General features: G+C 38.9%; 1 long non-coding RNA gene across 1 annotated transcript; it reads right to left on the bottom strand.

The window, feature by feature from the left end:
- Nucleotides 1-295: 295 nt before the first annotated feature.
- Nucleotides 296-2,988, bottom strand: LOC109242183. The gene is made up of 5 exons (XR_002070364.1): nucleotides 2,596-2,988; nucleotides 2,117-2,282; nucleotides 1,651-1,843; nucleotides 741-830; nucleotides 296-618 (listed from the first exon to the last, which is right to left on the bottom strand). It is a non-coding gene; the product is annotated as an uncharacterized LOC109242183 (long non-coding RNA).
- Nucleotides 2,989-13,389: the final 10,401 nt, after the last annotated feature.

Here is a 13,389-nt window from a genome sequence, read left to right as displayed (position 1 = left end):
ATTTTAAAAAATAATAATTTTATTTAATTAAATAATTAGTTATAAATTGTTAATTTATTTTAAAAAATAAATATGAATTCATAATTTCCGACCTTATTCGGTCGGAAATTTTGAATTTCTGGGGAAAAAAATGAATTTCTGCCAATTACAATTAATATCCATCCTATAATGACAACATTACATAGCTGTCATTCAACCATAATTAACCAACAATAACAACAATTAACCAACAACGCTAATAACAACCACAACCACAATGCTAATAACAATTAACCTAACATGGGATAAGCTCATCTCATATTTAATCCCGAGATTAATTATCTAGTATCTCTCGTACTAAACGATCCCTTTTGATTAACCAACACAAGCAAACAACTTAGCACTACAATATCTAATACAACCCGTTGCAAACATTAACTGAGTATTCACCCTTCCAAGGGAACTCATTGATGCAATACAATAGAGAATTTCTGTAGTTCCTAGCTTCAAATAGAGGACAAAAAAATGAATACAGAAAACAGAGAATAAACAAAGAAAAATAAAACATAAAATTCATAAAATTTCAATATCCTAGCAACAAGCCTCCCTCGGGTGTTCACTGATCTCCTTATCGATATCCTACAATTTCAAGCAGAGATTCATAAAATTCTTTGAATAAATATCAATAAGTTACGTAAGTGATTGATGCAGAGGTTTTACAGCTACTTTATCCTTGGAAGGGTGGGAATTAATAAGTGTACCTCCATGAATTGCACTATGAAATCAATAAGCTTCTGCTTCTGCATCTCTTCACAATGATAATTTGTAATGAGAAAACTAATGCCGTAGCCCTGAAACATAATGCGCCCAACAGAATTCAGATGACTAAAACATGGTCAAGAAACAAATCATTCACATACACCTTCAAAAGTTCATTCAACCATTTGTGAAGCATGTCAAATGGAAACAATTCTTAAAGGAAAAAACAAAAGAACACTTACACAATGGCATTCAATTAACCTAACATAACATCTAGTATTTGATAGATCATCCAATGGACCCACTTGATTAACATAAAAGCCACGGTTTCCATTCAACTTTATTCATACAGACTTAATGATAACAAACTCAGTTGCAGGTTCTTCAAAGAGAAAACAGATTCACAACCATTAAATCACTGACAAGTAAATCTCAAGAGAAAAGGCCGAAACAATTCTTGAAGAAAACTACATGCTTAAATCGTTATTTATGTGCAGTATACTTCATCCAAATGAAAACAGATTCACATGAAGCTTCTAGTCTTTATCTTGGCCAATGATTTTTCAACTTATGAGATTACTGCACTCGTAACTCGTGTCAGCTCAAATATGTAGTCTTAAGGTTAGTACAACTTCCAAATATGACATAGCTCATGTGAGCTCAAACCAGCAACAACAAATGTTAAAACTTAAACAAGCTCAAAGCAGCAGCAACAAATGTTTAAACTTAAACGAGCTCAAAGCAGCAGTAACAAATGTAATCACTTTGTAATAAGTATGTTCTTATTGATTTCAAAGTGAAAATACACAATCAGGAGGACGAGGAATACCTTGATAGCGATAATAAGGTCATAAACATAACAAAACAGAGGCAGAGAATCAGCCATAGAACAGGGTAATGTTAAAGCTTCACCTCGTTGAAAAGTGCATGACCATTTACAGCTCCCTTGATAACACAGTTGCGCACTACCCTTTGATCATGCTCCATTCCATCATGGATTGCAGAGATCTCCTTCCATTATGGCCTTAAAATTGCCGGGCAGTATGCAGCAGGGCCCATTTAATTTGCGCGAGGGTAGCCACTGGGTTATCCTTGCGGACCCGAACTTTCACATAACAATCCAAACCAGTAGAAGAATATTAGGATTTACATAATTAATTTTAAGCCATGGAATTACTCTTTACAATTAATAATTTTTCTTTGTCACTTCTTAAATTTTACATTCTGTTTTTAGCATTATATCAACTCATCCTAGATATATTCAGTTCATAAGAAATCATTACAATCAGAATCTAAGTAAACAATATAAACTCAATACGAGCAAACCAAACTTCATTCATAAATTCAAACAAGTGAAAATAGGGGAATGTTTACATACCTAATGAGTAGAAAAACAAACACTCAATAACCAGCCCCTTTAAAATTCGATTAACCTTGAAAGCCAACTCAACCATTTCGACATTTCCAGCACGTTCGAACAGGCCGGCAAGGGCAGCACTGTCAACACTAGTGAGTGAAAAAATCATTTGCTTGTATCCTCCGACCTAGTGAGTGAAAAAATCATGCTTCAGAATAAAACAGTAATGTTCGTACTCCACTAAGCAATTCAATCAATCAATCAACTAAGTAATTCCTTAAATAATTATGGAAGCAATGTCTCAACGCAACACCAGACTAAAAATGCCTCAGAAACTCCAAGCCTAAGGCAAATTTACTGCCCAATGCTCGATACACATTATTAGTTTATCATCTAATTAAACTATTTCAAAAATGACATTGCAGTCTTACATACATATAACAAGAAAATTCCATGAGATCTCAAAAAATACAGGAAGCTAAACATAAGCCCTAGTTTACCTTGCTCTGGAAGAAGGAAAAGAAGACATAACAGAAACAAGACGGAAGGGATCGTCCACTGCCTCATTTGAATTGGATTTCACTCTCAGAGCTCAGCGGCTTTTGAAATTTGGCTTCTTTAAGTTGCGCCATTTCCAGTGAGTTTAAGGTCTTAAAAAAAACGGGGTTTTTCAGCTACTTCAACATCGTTCTCCAATTGATCGAAGTCAGAGAGGGCAGCACGAGTCGAGAGCCAATTGAAGAAGAAGATAAAGAAAGATTCAGAAAAAAGGAAGAGAGCAGAGAAGAAAGAAAGTATGGAATTGGGTTTTTGAGAAGAAGGGGTTTGTAAGGTGACTGCTTGAAGATGAGAGGGTGAGAGAGATGAAGTGGGGGCTGCGGCTAGGTTGGCTAATGTTGTAAGCTGGTCAAAGTGGCTTATAAGGGGTTATTTTTAAAAATAGTCAAATTTATAACTGGTCGTTCAAAAATAGCCCAATTTCAAAAGTAATCGAAATTTAGCCACTTTTATGTAAAGATAAATCTGAGCGAAAATACTGTTCAAAACCCAGAAAATACTCCAGTATATTATGTTGTCCAGTATATTATGCTGGAGTTCCAGCATAAGTATACTTGAACTCCAGCATATTATACTGGAGTTCCAGGATAGTATGCTGGAACTCCAGCATAATATGATGGAGTTCCAGCATAAATACACTAGAACTCCAGCATAATACACTGGAGTTCCAGCAAGTATAATGGTCCAGTATAATATACTGGAGTTTGGAGCACCAGTGCTCCAGTCTCTAGTATATTATACTGGAGCCACCAAAGTATACCGGTCCAGCATAATATGCTGGAGTTCATACACAAGTGCACCGAACTCCAGTATATTATGCTGGACCGGTCTCTATTGCAGCAAAACGGTGGCTATTTTTCATTGACTTGGTAAACGCTGGCTATTTTTGATTGACCAGTCTGAAAACTGGCTATACCGTGAAATTTTAACGCTTATAAGCAGTTGTTAGTTTATCTACGCGTTTGTTAAATATTATAAGTTAGGGGTTCATGGTTCGGTTTGGATCGGTTTTTCCCTAAAAAGAAACCAAACCAAGTAAGTCGATTTTTCAAATGTTAGAACCAAACCAAACCAATTAAGTCGGTTTTTCTCGATTCGGTTTATATCGGTTATTCGGTTTTTTCGGTTATTTGTCAGTTTTTTCTTAAATATAAGACATACACTACCAAACATATATTCCGGCGACCACATTTTCAATGTAACACTATCAAATCAATTACCCTTTGAGAAATCTATTATTTACCAAGATATATTGATGATAATTTAATCAAATAGTGATGAATAATTTAAGGACTCAATTAAAAATATGTTATTTTTAACACGAAATGGATTCTTACACTAAACAAAAGAAAACTACCAATCAAACTAGAATGTAAAGGTAAAGAACTATATTAAAAGTGCAAACTATTAACATTTACCATAAAATTTTTTAAACTTTGTATAACAATATACATATATATAGGTGTAATAATAAATTTGAAATAGCTACTCCTATAGTCGGTTTGGTTCGATTTTTTTCTAATTAAAACCAAAACCAAACCAAATTTGATCGGTTTTTAAAATTCAAAACCAAAAACAAACCAAACCAAAAAGTATCGGTTTTTTGGTTGGTTTGGTTTGGTTTTCGGTTTGGTTCGATTTTTCGGGTTTTTATAAACACCCCTATTAAAAGTGCTTATAAGTCAAGTGCTTATAAGCCAAAATAAGCTAAAAGCCATAAGTTGGTCTCCCCCAACTTATGAATTTTCAGCTTATAAGCACTTTTAGTTTGACCAATAATTTTACTATTTTATCCCTAAATAACCATTTTTAAAAGTCCTAACCCACTCCATTTTCACGACTTCGTTCCACCCTTTTCTTTCCAAGACCAGCAATACTTTCGTTTTTCTTCGTATTGTTTTGGATGAAAAGTCGGGAGAAATTCAAAAATAGCTAGATTTACCATTAGTCGTTGAAAAATAGCCAAGTTTTAAAAGTCATCGAAATTTAGCCACTTTAAATATGAGCGAAAACACTGTTCAAAATCCGGAAAAATACGCACGCAAATTTTACGGGAGTTCCAGCATAAGTATGTTGGAACTCCCATAAATTTATGGGAGTTCCAGGATAACTATGCTGGAACTCCCGCAAATTTTACGGGAGTTCAAGCATAATTATGCTGGAACTCCCGCAAATTTTACGGGAGTTCCAGCAAGTATAATTGTCCAGTATAATATACTGGAGTTTGGAGCACTGGTGCTCCAGTCTCCCGCAAATTTTACAGGAATTAGCAAAGTATACCGGTCCAGCATAATATGCTGGAGTTCGTACACAAATGCACCAGAACTCCCGTATATTATACTGGACCGGTCCCTGTTGCAGCAAAATAGTGGCTATTTTTCATTGACTTGGTAAACGCTGGCTATTTTTCATTGACCAGTGTGAAAACTGGCTATACCATGATATTTTAACTGAGAAATCTCTCTATTATTTTGTTAGATCTTAGCTTATAGTGTTGGGTAATAAAAGACCTTATATGTTTTCAATTTTTTAACTGTTAAAACAAATATTGTTGGCAGTGACTGTCATTGATAAAATGACGAATTATTCCATCCTAGTGAAGAAAGGCTATATGTTATTGTATTTTGCTTATTGTTCTTAAACCGTTCATCTTTTTTTTTCTTCTCGATGGAAATTTTTTTGTTTTTGTTTTTGGTTCTTCTTATTTTTTCTAGAAAAAAACACAAAATTTAAGTATGTATTTACCAAAAACCTACAACTTATTAATAATTGTATATTTGGTTATCACAAAATAATTTATATTTAAGTTAAAACAACCTTATCTGATAAATTTAGAACTAAAAAGTAAATTGAAACATAAAATAATTCTCATTTGAAATAACTTAGAATTAAAATTCTTGCAATAATCATCTTCTGTTAGTGGGAACAGTCATAAGGGTATTTGAGTTAATTTAACATAAAAAATTGCTTATCAGCTCTTTTCTACCAAACACATTAACTGCTTATTATCAGTTTCAGTACTTCTATCCAACCACTTAACTGCTTATTTATAAAATCAGTTTCAGCACTTAAAAGTGCTTTTCAGCATCTATCACTTATCAGCCACTTTAAATCTGCTAAGCCAAATGGGCTCTTAGTGTTTAAGGGGGGATCTGATTTCCTCCTCTTAGGGTTTGGGGAAGTGGGTCCTTTAATGGGTGTTAGGTTTGCAAAATTGACCTGCTTATTATTATTATTTTCTATCAATTAGCTAATTAATTATCTTACCAATGTAAACTAGCAAAAATCATTAATTTTAAAAACCAAAAGCTAAAAATGCAAAAATAACTATGTATTTTTTTGTGATTATTTCATTTGATAATGCACTTAACTAATGTAATTTGATTCTAAATGCAATTAAGATCTAAAATGGTACGTGTCACGACCCTAAAACCGACCCGGTTGTGATGGCGCCTATCGTGAAACTAGGCCAGCCGACACAACTCCCGAATTTAACCTTTTAATCAATAACAATCATTTTAAGCCTTTAATTAATCAGATATTTCATAACATAAGTCTAAATGGACAGTGCGGAATAAATATACAAGCCTGACATCGGGGTGTCACAAGTCACGAGCATCTACTAAGGTCTGAACACAGCTAAGAATCTAAAATGTACTAAATACAGTCTAAGGAAGACAAGAGGGAGAAAAGCAGTGCTGCGAACGTCGGGCAGCTACCTTGCTAACTCCAATGACTCTGCCACTGAGCAATCAACACCCGCTACCGGGTTCAGAACTACCTGAATCTGCACACAAGGTGCAGGGAGTAATATGAGTACGCCAACTCAGTAAGTAATAAAAGTAAATGAAAGCTGAGCAGTAAGAAAACACGTAAGCCACGTCATGACGCTACAGTAAATGTAGTACATTTTCAAAACAGTACAGAAATCATTTACTTCGTAAATCATGCTCAGTTTCGGTAAAACCTTTTAAAACAACTTTCAAAAGTTTCAAACGAGTGATAAACACAGTGAGTAAAAATGATAGTAACATAAACAACCTCTTGGGCAAAACATGTACCATAAACTGCCCCTCGGGCATAACATGAATCAAGAACCGCCCCTCGGGCAACATGGATCAAAAACAGCCCCTCGGGCTTCAATATGAAACAACAACAGCCCCTCGGGCTACAACACATCACACACACTAGGTACCCACGGGGTGTACAGACTCCGGGAGGGGCCCCTTACGACCCAAGCGCAATATCAAGCCATCTCGTGGCATAATCAAACAGGCTCTAGGTCTCATATCAATCACAAGCCACCTCGTGGCATAATAAATTAGGCCCTCGGCCTCTCATATATCAGAATTCGGTATCACATGTTGCGGCGCGCAGCCCGATCCCATGATATCCTCACAACACAGGCCCTCGGCCTCACTCAGTCAGATCTCACTCAAGCCCCTCGGGCTGACAGTAAAACAAATACTCGGCTCAAAATTATTTATGAAATCAAAAGGAGTGAATAAAACCGAGTTATGAAAACAGTAAGAACATAACATGACCGAGTGTAAACATTAAACCAAAACAGAGAGGTAAAACAGTAGTAAAAGCCCCTAAGGATCCAAACAATCGGCACAAGGCCCAGACACGACATTTAGCCCCAAACACAATAATATTTTCCAAAAATACAGCAATATCAATAGTTTTCAAGTAAAATACGCGACTTAATATTCGTACGGGATGGACCAAGTCACAATCCCCAATGGTGCACGACCCCACGCTCGTCATCTAGCTCGTGCATCACCTCAAAGTAGCACAACGATGTGAAATCCGAGGTTTCATACCCTCAGAGTAGTATTTACAATCATTACTTACCTCAATCCAGTCCAAATTCTAGCCCCCGATGCCTTTGCCTCTCGAATCGGCCTCCGGATGCTCCAAATCTATCCAAAAACAGGTTTATACCATCAAAATATGCTAAGGGAACAAAGCCCACTCAAAATTATCCCATTTATACCAAAAATCCCGAAATTGGCCAAACCCGGCCTCCGGGCCCACGCCTCGGATTCCGACGAAACTCACAAAGTCCGACAACCCATTCAACCACGAGTCCAACCATACCAAAATTACTAAATTCCAATAACATTCTGACCCTCAAATCCTCAAATCTATCCAAGAGGGTTTTCAAAGTTTTCCAACTTAAAATCACCAATTAAATGTTAAAAACAACGATGGATTCGAGTAATCCAACCAAAATTGAGTTAAGAACACTTATCCCGTTGTTTTCTCTGAAAATCCCTCGAAAAATTGCCCCACCCGAGCTTCCTTGGTCCAACAATGGAAGAATGGGACGAATTTGGACTTTATTATGCTGCCCAGGGGTTTGTTCTTCGCGTTCACGACCCTTCTCTCGCGTTCTCGATGAACAAATTCCTCATCAGCGATTTCCAAACTCATTCCAGACAGCCTTTAGTATAATTGGCATAACTTTTTGCGCACAACTCCAAATGACAAATGGTTTGATGTTCTGGAAACTAGACACCAAGGGCTATAATTTCATAGGTCGATCATTTCCTGAGTCACTATATATTGCGAGATACAAGCTTCCAAAGTCAGCCCTGTGCAGCAGAGATTTTCGAACTCTCCCCGGACAGCCTGTAGTGTAACTACCATAACTTTTCGTACACAAATCAAAATGCCAATTAATTTACGTTTCTGAAAACTAACACAAATGGCTACAACTTTCATGTTTGGATCATCTCCAAATTCCTTATTTTGTGAGATATGAGCCTCCGAAGTTAGACCTGTGCAACCGAGATTTCCTTCTTCGCGAACGCGAGAACCTCCTCGCGAATGCGAAGAACAAACTTCTAGAAGCCTAATTCTTCTTCGCGAACGCGAAGGTCTCTACGCGAATGCGAAAAAAAACACCAGATATCAGAAAATCAGCATTCAATGTAGCCCAAAATGATCCGAAATACACCCGAAACTCACCCGAGGCCCTCAGGACCTCAACCAAACATGCCAACATATCCCATATCATCATTCAAACTTGTTCCAACCTTCGGAACGCTCAGAACAATATCAAAACATCAAATCATCAATGGATTCAAGCCTAAGAATTCCAAAAACATCCAAATTCTGCTTTAGATCAAAAAGTCTATCAAACCTCGTCCGAATGACCTGATTTGCACACACGTCACAAATGACACAACAAACCTACTCCAATTTCCGGAATTCCATTCCGACCCCTATATCAAAATCTCACTATCAACCGAAAAGCGCCAAAATTCCAATTTCGCTAATTCAAGCCTAAATCTATCACGGACCTCCAAATTACATTCCGATCACGCTCCTAAGTCCCAAATCATCTAACGGAGCTAACCAAATCATAAAAATTCCAATCCGAGATCATATACCAGCAAGTCAAAACTTGGTCAAATCTTTCAAATTTTAAGCTTCAAACAGAGAACTGTCCTTCCAAATCCATTCCGATTGCCCTGAAAACCAAAACCGACGATTTACATAAGTCACAATACATAATACGGGGCTAGTCATGCCCGAGAACTGGCGAGCGAAGTGCAAAAGCTCAAAACGACCGGTCGGGTCGTTACATTCCCTCCCCCCCACTTAAACATATGTTCGTGCTCGAACGTGCCCATAGTTGTTCCAAAAGCCAACAAGTCGCTGTATAACCTTACCATGCAGATACCCGGGGGTGATCCCACGTCACCCTATCTCATATAGGTCCGATAACACAATGTAACTGAAATTTCGCAATCCAACCTAGCTCATAAACCTTAGAACCACATTTCCACTTCTGAAATCACCTACAAGATTAGAATCTCACATTTATACTGTGAATAAGCCCGAACAAGCTATAATAACCCATACCTGCAACCTCAGGTGCAATTACATGACATACCACATAACTCAAACACTTGTAGCAATAACTTCTAATCACAACAGTTGCTTAAAACATCCGAATTTTTATAATAAGCCTTTTATCAAATAAAGCCTCATCCCAACACTTCCGTATACTGTCAATGATAAATGAAACACAAAGGGAGTCATAACCACTCCTCAGATCAACCATTCGTGAAGCCACTTCTCCTTTGGAAAGAACCATAGCAAATTTCTGAGCCGAACCTCGATATTATCTCTCCAACACACTGAAACCGAATCCGTTTGTATTCATTCTAGATCCCAACAATCTCATCAAATTCCAACACGACTACTTTAGTGACATGACACGTCAATACAATCTAAAGTCACAACTTGTGCAATCCGCGCACCAATAAGCAACAATCTGAACGTACTCAAATCACGAAAATGACTCAAATGAGAGAGCTATACCGCAAGCTCACCAGTACCACCATACCAAATGCTGAGAACCCATCACATCTCGTAGAAGCAGAATAAACGAATCTAACCCGAAGGGTCATACCTCCACATAACTTCGCTGCAATACGCGACCCTATCCAAACACTGGTCCACCTGAGACACCTCAAGTCGCTATGCTCAAAATCGACAACCGCGTGCAATTTGATTTCTAGAACCCAAACAAATCATCATAACCACGGCGAAGCAATTAACATAACATTATACAAACCCGAAGGGACACAACCGATACGCCATCTGCCAAGCAATACCCAATACTCTATCCGCTCGAATTCCACTGAGAGACCCCCAATAAAACCGCACCACATGTGCCAATCAAATCCTACCGCCTCGCATCACGGAAAGATAACTCATAGATCTCCCCAGATCACTAATAAGATCAATAACAATCGAATCCACACATCCCCCAACAATACAACTCGGAGTCAACCAAGCCGACTCGATGTAGAACTCACCTCCATATTGGCTTACTAATGAATCCCTTATCACGGATTTCCTGAAGCTGCTCCTTCAACTCCTTTAACTTCGCCGGTGCCATACGATATGGTGCCCGGCAGCAAATCAATACCGAAATCAATAATCCTGTCTGGCGACATGCCTGGCAGTAGGAAACACATCCGGAAGAAATCCCTCACTACCGGAACTGAATCAATGGTAGGAGTCACTACATTTCCATCCATCACGAAGGCCAAATAAGAAAGACAACCCTTCCCAGCCATCCGCTGGGTCTTCAAAAATGAAATCACCCTACTGGGAACATAACCCGTCGAACCTCACCACTCAATCCGTGGCATCCCCGGCATAGCCAACGTCGCCGCCTTAGCGCAACAGTCCAGAATAACACAACACTGAGACAACCAGTCTATACCCAATATCACACCACAATCTAGCATACTAAGCAACAAGGATCCACTCGGGTCTCTAAACCTCCAATATCTACCACACAAGACCGATATACGCGGTCCACAACCATGACCTAACCTGTTTATGAGAACTCCCAGTCTCCAAATCCATACAGCACGCGAATCACCATAACCCAAGAGCATTGCCACGAAAACACCTATAGAAACTCATCACCTCGTAAGCACCCAAATAACTAATCATATCTTTACCATGCCGATCCGGCCTATTACCAAGCTATCCCATCTATCCAAGTTCCTTTTGATTTACCTTCAACTTGATACTTCTTCTCGCTGTAACACCACAATTCCTCAACCTAGACTCACCACATGAAACCCAAGCATAAAACCACACCGTCTAAGGCTCATAAGCCGCTGGATACTCTCTTAAATATTCCCAAATGCACCACATTAAAAATACCTACCCTGAAGTGACTCCCTACGAACCTAAAGCCATTACCTTCACCCTCTTGATACTGATATATAGAATCCCATAATGATATAGAGATACCACGAGTCTTGACACCCTCTAATGCAAACCTCAATTTCTAGCTGAATATACAACTTGAAAATCTCCAATTGTTACATGTAAGATCTTTAACCCATTAGAACCACTCATGAGAGTCATCCACACTACTCGAACCGCAAATAGACCGATCAAACGGACCGAACGACCTGTGCTCCATTAGCACTCCAACACCGCATAATGTAACCTCACCTCAATGCAACCAAGCAACTTCATGTTCTATGCACCGTACATCCTTTACTAATAACAACTCAAGTCATTCCACGATTCTCATTCACCTATAAAGCATAATATAACCTTTATTGAAATTTCCTTTACTCGAGCCATCCCCGGTCTCAACCTCCGTAAGCCATAACTGATTCACCAATACGCCTCAAACTGGAACCATCATAGCACATAACCGTGCAATCAACTAATCAATAGCAGATGCTCCCACTAGGCTCGAAGCCATAGATCAAAACACACAATAACTTATAATGAACATACTCTATTATTGCCATAATACCATAGTGAGATTAAACTCAATCCTTCATAAGCTTGTGCAACACAACCCATCTGGTACTTCAAATCTTTCGCAAATCTCGCGTTCACCCTCGTAACAGTCAAGCCCACTCTCTTAAGCGACCCAAATTTAAATTGCAACACATATACTTCACTGGTAAAGGACATCTTACAACAACAACATAAGGATCACACAACTTCAGAACACTCCGTAGGAGATAACCCACCTGCTTAGCCTCAAACTAACATCTCTTTATAACCTTCCACCGTCATAAACATTACGCAGTCATTTAATCTTCCTGAGTCTGAACTCATATCACAACGCGAAATTTACTTCACTTCCCAACTAGGCAACATGAAAAGATCTTTCATCACACCCACAACTCGGGGCTATACATCAGATCATGATGGAAATCAAGCACCAGATAGTTCTTGCTGCCCCAAACCAGACCCTTCTCGTCTCATTCAATTCATATGAACACATCTCGCAGTCACATCACACTCATCACGTAACTATCCAGTCATCACTTTCCTTAATAGGGACACAATCAAACATATAGATCCAAAAACACGTGCTCGTGCAATCAACATCTCAGGGCTCAAGCTACAGGCGAAATCCGGCCTCAAGTCCTCCAGACTATCCCAACATCAACACCGAATCACATCTCGCCCCTCGATCAGGGAATCACAAGACGTCTACGCACAACCGATAACGAGCGCTCATACGCGCATACGAATGCGTGGAAGGAATTCAAAGAGTTATATTTCAAGCTGAATCAAGGACGCACGATAAGAATTCAAGAATGTGAAATTTTTCCTAAAGGTTCAGTAGCTTCCCGAGGATAAGCACAGACGTCTCCGTACCAATCCGCGAGACTCTACTAAACCCCCCCTCGGGCAACATGGATCAAGAACAGCCCCTCGGGCTTCAATATGAAACAACAACAGGCCCTCGGGCTACAACACATCACACACACTTGGTACCCGCGGGGTGTACAGACTCCGGGAGGGGCCCCTAACGGCCCAAGTGCAATATCAAGCCATCTCGTGGCATAATCAAACAGGCTCTCGGCCTCATATCAATCACAAGACACCTCGTGGCATAATAAATCAGGCCCTCGGCCTCTCATATATTACAATTCGGTACCACATGCTGCGGCGCGCAGCCCGATCCCATGATATCCTCACAATACAGGCCCTCGGCCTCACTCAGTCAGATCTCACTCAAGCCCCTCGGGCTGACAGTAAAACAAATACTCGGCTCAAAATTATTTATGAAATCAAAAGGAGTGAATAAAACCGAGTTATGAAAACAGTAAGAACATAACATGACCGAGTATAAACATTAAACCAAAACAGAGAGGTAAAACAGTAGTAAAAGCCCCTAAGGATCCAAACAATCGGCACAAGGCCCAGACACGACATTT

The sequence above is a fragment of the Nicotiana attenuata genome, unplaced genomic scaffold, assembly GCF_001879085.1.
Source record: "Nicotiana attenuata strain UT unplaced genomic scaffold, NIATTr2, whole genome shotgun sequence".
NCBI lineage: Eukaryota > Viridiplantae > Streptophyta > Magnoliopsida > Solanales > Solanaceae > Nicotiana > Nicotiana attenuata.
This window is presented reverse-complemented; position numbering and strand designations above follow the sequence as displayed.